Source organism: Oncorhynchus keta, chromosome 28, assembly GCF_023373465.1.
Source record: "Oncorhynchus keta strain PuntledgeMale-10-30-2019 chromosome 28, Oket_V2, whole genome shotgun sequence".
NCBI lineage: Eukaryota > Metazoa > Chordata > Actinopteri > Salmoniformes > Salmonidae > Oncorhynchus > Oncorhynchus keta.
Window position 1 is genome coordinate 8,658,988 of NC_068448.1, and position 7,828 is coordinate 8,666,815.

A 7,828-nucleotide genomic window follows, 5' to 3' on the forward strand; every position below is an offset into this window, starting at 1 on the left:
TAGCCTGACTTAATGACGTTCTAGGACAGGTGTGGCCTGACTTAATGTTCTAGGACAGGTGTGGCCTGACTTAATGTTCTAGGACAGGTGTTGCCTGACTTAATGAATTTCTAGGACAGGTGTGGCCTGACTTAATGATGTTCTAGGACAGGTGTGGCCTGACTTAATGACGTTCTAGGACAGGTGTGGCCTGACTTAATGTTCTAGGACAGGTGTTGCCTGACTTAATGAATTTCTAGGACAGGTGTGGCCTGACTTAATGATGTTCTAGGACAGGTGTGGCCTGACTTAATGATGTTCTAGGACAGGTGTGGCCTGACTTAATGATGTTCTAGGACAGGTCTGGCCTGACTTAATGTTCTACGACAGGTTTGGCCTGACTTAATGATTTTCTAGGACAGGTCTGGCCTGACTTAATGATGTTCTAGGACAGGTGTAGCCTGACTTAATTATGTTCTAGGACAGGTGTGGCCTGACTTAATGATGTTCTAGGACAGGTCTGGCCTGACTTAATGTTCTACGACAGGTGTGGCCTGACTTAATGATTTTCTAGGACAGGTGGGTCTGACTTAATGATGTTCTAGGACAGGTGGGTCTGACTTAATGATGTTCTAGGACAGGTGTAGCCTGACATAATGATGTTTTACAACAGGTGTGGCCTGACTTGATGATGTTCTAGGAAAGTATCACCTGACTTAATGATGTTCTAGGACAGGTATCGCCAGACTTAATGTTGTTCTAGGACAGGTGTGTCCTGACTTAATGATGTTCTACGACAGGTGTGGCCTGACTTAATGATGTTCTAGGACAGGTATCACCTGACTTAATGATGTTCTAGGAAAGTTTCACCTGACTTAATGATGTTCTAGGACAGGTGTGTCCTGACTTAATGATGTTCTAGGACAGGTGTGGCCTGACTTAATGATGTTCTAGGACAGGTATCACCTGACTTAATGATGTTCTCGGACAGGAAGGGCCTGACTTAATGACATTCTAGGACAGGTGTTGTCTGACTTAATGACGTTCTAGGACAGGCGTAGTCAAATCATTTTATCCTCCTACCTCTATTAGATTTCCCTTTTTATTGTTCCTATTTTGACCCAGGTGCTAAAGGGAACAATGTGCCAATTTGGGACAAAAGTACCTATTGTCTTGTTTACCCTTCCTGCCAATAATAGACCTCACTCCAAAATACAGAGGGCGGGTAATGCAATTGAAGTAATGGGAAACTTGGCAGCCATCCCTGTACTGAAGACAGTCTCTTTAGAAGAGGAGTATCCTGTATATAGGTGCTGCCACCCTTTTGAAAAACAACCTGCTCAGAGGAAATGCTGAGCTTGTCGGTGCATTATTACTGCTAACCTCCACATCTAATGGATAATGTCAGAAACTCTCTAAACACCACTGGTCCTGCATCAGAGAGTAAGAGAGAGAGATTACTCATTGTAGCCACTATACATTTATCCCAGGCTGGGTTTCTGGGAAGAAAACATAAACCAGGGTAAAACAAAGTGTGTTGTCACTGTGTCATCATTACACATCTCAGTCCATACTTTATTCCCTCACAAAACAAAGTTACCAAAAAAAAACTCCTTTCAGAGACCATCTTCTACCACTGTACTCCAACACCAGTATACATTTTCATTGGCTGGATAACCAGTCTATCGTCATTGGCTAGATAACCAGTCTATCATCATTGGCGAGATAACCAGTCTATCATCATTGGCTAGATAACCAGTCTATCATCATTGGCTAGATAACCAGTCTATCATCATTGTCTAGATAACCAGTCTATCATCATTGGCTAGATAACCAGTCTATCATCATTGGCTAGATAACCAGTCTATCACCATTGGCTAGATAACCAGTCTATCATCATTGGCTAGATAACCAGTCTATCACCATTGGCTAGATAACCAGTCTATCATCATTGGCTAGATAACCAGTCTATCACCATTGGCTAGATAACCAGTATATCATCATTGGCTGGATAACCAGTATATCATCATTGGCTAGATAACCAGTCTATCATCATTGGCTAGATAACCAGTCTATCGTCATTGGCTAGATAACCAGTCTATCATCATTGTCTAGATAACCAGTCTATCGTCATTGGCATTAATAAGGAGACTATATATATATAGGACGATTTCCCCATCAGAATAGAAGATTAAGATGTTGATGATCTTTAGTCAACATGAAGACACTGACTGTAAACTGGTTCCCAGTTTGTCTTGTTTAACCTGGTCCCAGATCTGTTTGTTGTCTTGTTTAACCTGGTCCCAGATCTGTTTGTGGTGTCTTGTTTAACCTGGTCCCAGATCTGTTTGTTGTCTTGTTTAACCTGGTCCCAGATCTGTTTGTTGTCTTGTTTAACCTGGTCCCAGATCTGTTTGTGGTGTCTTGTTTAACCTGGTCCCAGATCTGTTTGTTGTCTTGTTTAACCTGGTCCCAGATCTGTTTGTGATGTCTTGTTTAACCTGGTCCCAGATCTGTTTGTTGTCTTGTTTAACCTGGGGCCTGTTGCACAAAACTAGGATAAGGGATTAAGCCAGGATATCTTGGTGATCCTGGCTCAATTGATCCGTAATCCGGTTGCACTAAAGATGGATAGGGGGCAGGAGGATATGTTATGGTATAAATTACCATGGAGATTTATTCTGTGGAGCTAGCCTGCTCCAGACCAGGCTAAATTCCAGGATCTATTTAACCTCATCCCTAATGTCAGTCAGCAGTCACCACAAATGGAAACCAATAGTTATTTCACTGCTCACTATACATTGTTATCACATATAACTAGACCCACTGTCATTATTTAAACGTTTGTGATCATTAATTTCAATGATTTTGGATAAAAATGATTTTTAGATGTTGCTATCATTAGATAATTTACAGTTTCCCATAGACTATATATAAAATGATAGAATATTAGGGCCACAGAGGGAAAAAAAAGACAAGTCATAATATTGTAACCAGTTGTTTTAAAGGAGGACAGTTGTTAAAATGACAGATGCGGGGCATTTCGTGAAATTGTACTTCAGTATGGTTTCATAAACAAAGACATGCTGATGTGCCAGAATATTAAGTATCACATTGTCATAAGTATCAAAACTGTAAAAACAATATGTAGCTTTTCTGCAGAAAGAACCAGCCTCATAAATTTATGACTTTATCCTTTTTCTTCAGTGTGGCCCTAGTACTCTGTCATATAAACAAATACACATTCCATATGAATATAAAAACACAATGTGTAACATTATGTTCCTTTATTGAATAAGGACAAAACAAAGCAGGTAAACCATCAGCTCCTTTCGAAACTGAAGTCACAGTGACTCTACAAGATGGAAAGCACAGAATCCAAGCATATTATACAAAATGATACATACACATTCAAAGGTCTGTATATAACACACCTTGCATGTCTGCACACTAAAATAAATGCAGGACAAATCCATACACATCAACTGAACAGACAAATGAATGGATGCAGTAGCCTCCCTGCAGCCTTGTATTACACACAGTATACCGCACAAACATCATAAGAGGCCAAATTCGTAAAAAAACGAACCCAAAAAAAACCAAATTCCTCTGCCACCGCAGGACATATTTAACCAAAATTGAAAGCACACATACTAACTAAAATAATTCAACACATATGGGTCCCTCAGCAGCCGACCACTGTCGTCATCAGGGAAGATTGCCGGATTGTCCCAGTCCATGGCTGGTGGCACTCTGGGGGCCCTCTCCTTCCTCAGGCAGGCCACATTGTGGAGGACAGCACAAGCCACAGTAATATCACATGCCCTAACAGGGCTGACCCTTAATTTGTGAAGGCAGTGAAAGCGTGCCTTCATTTGTGAAGGCAGTGAAAGCGTGCCTTCAGGAGGCCAAAGGTCATTTCAACTCTGGCCCTGGTCCTGGCATGGGCATGGTTGTAGGCCTGCTGTGCTTCCTGGGGGTCTGTGAAAGGTGTCAGGAGAAAAGGCTGGCAGCCATACCCCCTGTCTCCCAGCAACACACCAGAGAATTCACCTGTCAACACAAAATCTCATCATTACTACCTCATAAACACAGTGATATTCTTGACACAGCCATGGTGGTTATAAATAGGGGTTGTGTGGCTTACCTTGTGATAGGCACTGATAGATTTCAGAGGCCCGAAAGATTCTGGAGTCATGGACTGAGCCAGGCCATTTTGCCACAACATTGCTGATCACACAGTCAGCATTGCAGACCATCTGAAATCATAAGATGAGGAATATTACACCAATCAATGCACATCACTGGCAGATTTTTTTGCTTATTTTCCTAGGTAATTTTGCTCAAGAAAATATTCAAGATGTTTTTTAGATATTTTTTTTTTTACTGAAAACAAGACAAAAATACTAAGTAAGAAAGACATTTTTGCAGTGCAGTGAGCAACCGACCTTGGGTCCTTTGAAAGGCGCTATATAAATTAAAGTGATTATTATTATAGCTCATCTATTTATTCAATTACATTTTATTTATATAGCACTTTTCACAATTGTTTCATTCTGTCAAAGCAGCTTTACATTAATGAAAGCAGGAGAAACACAAAAAAACGGTGGACAACATAAGAAGCAGAGTACAACGGCTAAGATTAAACCGTACTGAGCGTAGTAACGTTAAATAATAATGTAAGGCTTTAATAATAATTTATCATAGCTTTATACAGTGTGATGGACTTACTTTACACAATTTCACTCATATCTGCAGTGCATTTCAATTAAAAATTTAACCGTTTCATAATTACAGTACAACTGCGTTTTTGGAGATGTGAATTAAATATTTGAATTGTAATTGTGATGTTTCAGCGGAGCGGTGAGTGTGTAATTGTGCACTACTTACGCATTCAGGCGGTCTGCAATACTTTGCCACGCTTTTTCTCTTTGCTTTATCACTGTGGCGGTGTTGCCTTTCTTCTTAATTATATATTTTACCTCCTCGTATGCCTCCATGAGGATTTGTGCTTCCGACGGGGAAAAGTACGCGGCTCTAGTTGCCATGGTAAATCAGTTAATCTGTGATCTGTGGCGGGGTCTATTTGAGTGAGCCGTGAGCGCGCACCTATCCAGGATTGGTTTCACCCGGCTTAATGAATCCGTGTCTGCTCATCCTGGCTTGGTCTTTGTGCAACCAATTAAGCCTGGACGCACATGTTTTGGCTTCATTGAGCTCAGCTTAGTCATTTATCCCGGATGTCTTAATTCTACTTTTGTGCAACAGGCCCCTGGTCCCAGATCTGTTTGTTGTCTTGTTTAACCTGGTCCCAGATCTGTTTGTGGTGTCTTGTTTAACCTGGTCCCAGATCTGTTTGTGATGTCTTGTTTAACCTGGTCCCAGATCTGTTTATTGTCTTGTTTAACCTGGTCCCAGATCTGTTTGTGATGTCTTGTTTAAAATGGTCCCAGATCTGTTAGCGCTGTCTTACCACTCTGAGACCAGGTTAAACAAGACAGCATAAACAGATCTGGGACGAGGCTCGACTGGCTTGGCTGGGCTCTGGAAATTAGGTGGTCCGTCACACTGACCTGAGGTGAAATACAGCTATTTAATAGACCACCAGTTACACACACACACACACACACACACACACACACACACACACACACACACACACACACACACACACACACACACACACACACACACACACACACACACACACACACTATAAAGTGTGCCAGACAGGAATGATAGATGGGTCCAATTTGAGCCAGTAGTGTCTTTATCCTGATGGAATGACTACATCACAGCATTGCCTAAAGTGCCCAAAGTGAGACAGCAGGGGAGTGTTTGTTTGTGTGTGTGTGTGTGTGTGTGTGTGTGTGTGTGTGTGTGTGTGTGTGTGTGTGTGTGTGTGTGTGTGTGTGTGTGTGTGTGTGTGTGTGTGTGTGTGTGTGTGTGTTGAGACGCAGAGGAGGGATACAGTAGAGTCAACAATACCGACACAGTTTACAAATAAATGCTTGGTGTACACAGTCACCTCTAGTTTACTAGTCTACCTCTAGTTTACCAGTCTACCTCTAGTTTACTAATCTACCTTCTTTACCAGTCTACCTCTAGTTTACTAGTCCACTTCTAGTTTACCAGTCTACCTCTAGTTTACCAGTCTACCTCTAGTTTACTAGTCTACCTCTAGTTTACCAGTCTACCTCTAGTTTACTAGTCTACCTCTAGTTTACCAGTCTACCTCAATTTTACAAGTCAACCTCTAGTTTACTAATCTACCTTCTTTACCAGTCACCTCTAGTTTACTAGTCTACCTCTAGTTTACTAGTCTACCTCTAGTTTACTAATCTACCTTCTTTACCAGTCTACCTCTAGTTTACTAGTCCACTTCTAGTTTACCAGTCTACCTCTGGTTTACCAGTCTACCTCTAGTTTACTAGTCTACCTCTAGTTTACCAGTCTACCTCTAGTTTACTAGTCTACCTCTAGTTTACCAGTCTACCTCAATTTTACTAGTCAACCTCTAGTTTACCAGTCTACCTCTAGTTTACCAGTCTACCTCTAGTTTACTAGTCTACCTTCTTTACCAGTCTACCTCTAGTTTACCAGTCTACCTCTAGTTTACTAGTCTACCTCTAGTTTACTAATCTACCTTCTTTACCAGTCTACCTCTAGTTTACTAGTCCACTTCTAGTTTACCAGTCTACCTCTAGTTTACTAGTCCACTTCTAGTTTACCAGTCTACCTCTAGTTTACCAGTCTACCTCTAGTTTACTAGTCTACCTCTAGTTTACCAGTCTACCTCTAGTTTACCAGTCTACCTCAATTTTACTAGTCAACCTCTAGTTTACCAGTCTACCTCTAGTTTACCAGTCTACCTCTAGTTTACTAGTCAACCTCTAGTTTACCAGTCTACCTCTAGTTTACCAGTCTACCTCTAGTTTACTAGTCTACCTCTAGTTTACTAGTCCACTTCTAGTTTACCAGTCTACCTCTAGTTTACCAGTCTACCTCTAGTTTACCAGTCTACCTCTAGTTTACTAGTCTACCTCTAGTTTACCAGTCTACCTCTAGTTTACTAGTCTACCTCTAGTTTACCAGTCTACCTCTAGTTTACCAGTCTACCTCTAGTTTACCAGTCTACCTCTAGTTTACTAGTCCACTTCTAGTTTACCAGTCTACCTCTAGTTTACCAGTCTACCTCTAGTTTACCAGTCTACCTCTAGTTTACCAGTCTACCTCTAGTTTACTAATCTACCTCTAGTTTACTCGTCTACCTCTAGTTTACTAATCTACCTTCTTTACCAGTCTACCTCTAGTTTACTAGTCCACTTCTAGTTTACCAGTCTACCTCTAGTTTACTAGTCCACTTCTAGTTTACCAGTCTACCTCTAGTTTACTAGTCTACCTCTAGTTTACTAGTCTACCTCTAGTTTACTAGTCTACCTCTAGTTTACTGGTCTACCTCATCTTACTAGTCTACCTCTAGTTTACTAGTCGACCTCTAGTTTACCAGTCTTCCTCTAGGTTACCAGTCTACCTCTGGTTTACTAATCTACCTCTAGTTTACCAGTCTACCTATAGTTTACTAGTCTACCTCTAGTTTACCAGTCTACCTCTTGTTTACCAGTCTACCTCTAGTTTACCAGTCTACCTCTAGTTTACCAGTCTACCTCTAGTTTACTAGTCTACCTCTAGTTTACCAGTCTACCTCTAGTTTACTAGTCTACCTCTTGTTTACCAGTCTACCTCTAGTTTACTAGTCGACCTTCTTTACCAGTCTACCTCTAGTTTACTAGTCTACCTCTTGTTTACTAGTCTACCTCTAGTTTACTAATCTACCTCTAGTTTACTA

At 41.0% G+C, this 7,828-nt stretch overlaps 1 long non-coding RNA gene across 1 annotated transcript; it reads right to left on the reverse strand.

Annotated features, from left to right (window-relative positions):
* Positions 1-3,228: 3,228 nt before the first annotated feature.
* LOC127913162 (uncharacterized) lies at positions 3,229-5,246 on the reverse strand. Its single transcript, XR_008084941.1, has 2 exons — positions 4,127-5,246; positions 3,229-4,032 (listed from the first exon to the last, which is right to left on the reverse strand). It is a non-coding gene; the product is annotated as an uncharacterized LOC127913162 (long non-coding RNA).
* Between the last annotated feature and the right edge of the window lie 2,582 nt (positions 5,247-7,828).